Here is a 1,942-nt window from a genome sequence, read left to right on the forward strand (position 1 = left end):
AAAAAAAAAAAAAAAGCCGACACATAGTGACCTTGTAGGGCAGAATAGAACTGCCCCTGTGGGTTTCAGAGACTAACTCTTTATGGGACTAGAAAGCCTCATTGTTCTCACTCAGAGTGCCTAGTAGTGTAGACTGCTGATACTGCAGTTAGCAGCCCAATGCATAACCACTACCCCACCAGGGGTCCTCCTTACTAAGATAGGTACACCTACTAGTACAGAGGAAGTAAAGGGCCAGGTTCTTTAATGAAAACATTTACTGCATCTGCAATTGGTTGAAGAATATGGTCTCCCTCACTATCTTGCTGCTATTGAGTGGATTCTCACTTCTGGAGACCCTAGGCCACCAGGGCTCCAGGAGAGAGACTGTAGGGTCCAACAATGTTGGGTCATTCATGAAGCTGTAAGTAGCCTAATACTTGGCATTCCATTTAGGTCAGAAATGCAATGGCCAAAAGAATTGGGGCAATGAGTGAAGAAGATTGAGATTAATTAGGTGGAGTACATCTTATAAACCACTTTGACAGAGGTGACCTCACCTCAGCTATGGTCAGTTTCTCAAGATGGGGAGAGCGGGAGAAGACAACTCAGTTGCTGCCATACAAAATTGTGCTAAGGTCACCTCCAAATCCAGGGACAATCCTACAAGAGTGATAAATGAACCCTACTGGAAATTCAAATCAAGAGGAGGGAGGGGGACATACATATACATGTAAGAGAAGGCAATTCCAGTTCTGTTAGTAGGAAAACTAGGTTGAGCAACCTCCCATGGGAGTGGTAGGGGGTACGCCCAACAATACTTACGTAGAACCCAAGGGGAAAATATGCCTGGTGCTATGTTCCTAATTGGATACTTTCTCCTTGCATTAGCTTATATCAGAACCAATACCGACTGATAGTTAACAATTTAATAAAACTCCACCACATACCAACTCCATATTATTTCTAATTTTTTTGTCCTGTTTGCAGTAGCATATATGATCATCAAACTACTACTAGAATGTTCACACCTGTTAGTGCAAGTTCTAAGCCCAGGGGAGCGCCCCAAGCATTTGCTCTAGGTCAGGGTGGGGCTGTCTGGTACCAGGCTGCACCCAATGCTGGGTGGGTTAAGCCGCATAGGAGCTGTTCCCCAATCATATTATTTCTATCGTTAAATCAACACGAGCATTTATCTAAAAGGAAAGATAAAAAAGAGCAAGCCAAGCAACATTCCACCTGTTGCCAGGAGCATCACCTCTAGCATCACTGGTATTAGAGGCACTGCCTGCCCAATAGGAGAAAGACTGAGATTTCTACTCCAGTAAATAGTTACAGTCCCCAAGACCCACAGGGGGTTGCACGAGTCAACACTGACCCAAAGGCAGTGAAGCCAGCCTAATGACATCGATGAAATGGCTGCAGGACTGACCGTCCAAAGGTAGCAAATAACTTTCTCTAAACAAGAAAATACATGAAGACCACATGAGGATCTAACTGTTCTCTGTTTTTTATCCAAAGGAGAAAGTTTCTCTTGTTACTTATATTAACATTATTGCTTCTACATAAGAATACGTTTGTCCAGATGTTTACTTAGGCGTTGTTGCTGTTAGGGACCATAGCGGGGGCTATGATGCATCGCGACGGAACAGAATGAAACCCTGCCTGGTCCTGCGCCATCCGCACGAGTGTTCCTCTGCCTGAACCCGCTGATGCAGCCGCTGTCAAGCATCTGGTTGAGGACCTTCTGCTTTATTTTAATACTTAAATCATACCTAATTTATTTCATAGTTATTTAAAAATTTAAAAGACATTTTAGAAATTGTTGAAGTGATACATATTTCACTGTATATATTTTCCTTTTTAAAAAATCATTTTATTGGGGACTCATACAACTCATCATAATCCATCTATCCATCCATTTTGGCAAGCACATTTGTTGCCATCATCATTCTCAAAACAT

At 42.5% G+C, this 1,942-nt stretch overlaps 1 protein-coding gene and 1 non-coding gene across 3 annotated transcripts in view; both read right to left on the reverse strand.

Annotated features, from left to right (window-relative positions):
* Window positions 1–1,942, reverse strand: part of TBC1D32 (TBC1 domain family member 32) — a 289,724-nt gene that overhangs the window by 266,428 nt on the left and 21,354 nt on the right. The window lies entirely within an intron of this gene.
* Window positions 958–1,140, reverse strand: LOC115871120. Its single transcript, XR_004047101.1, has one exon. It is a non-coding gene; the product is annotated as a small Cajal body-specific RNA 16 (non-coding RNA).

This window comes from Echinops telfairi, unplaced genomic scaffold (genome assembly GCF_000313985.2).
Source record: "Echinops telfairi isolate 266 unplaced genomic scaffold, ASM31398v2 ScPeMD7_3533;HRSCAF=4204_0, whole genome shotgun sequence".
NCBI classification, from domain to species: Eukaryota; Metazoa; Chordata; class Mammalia; order Afrosoricida; family Tenrecidae; genus Echinops; species Echinops telfairi.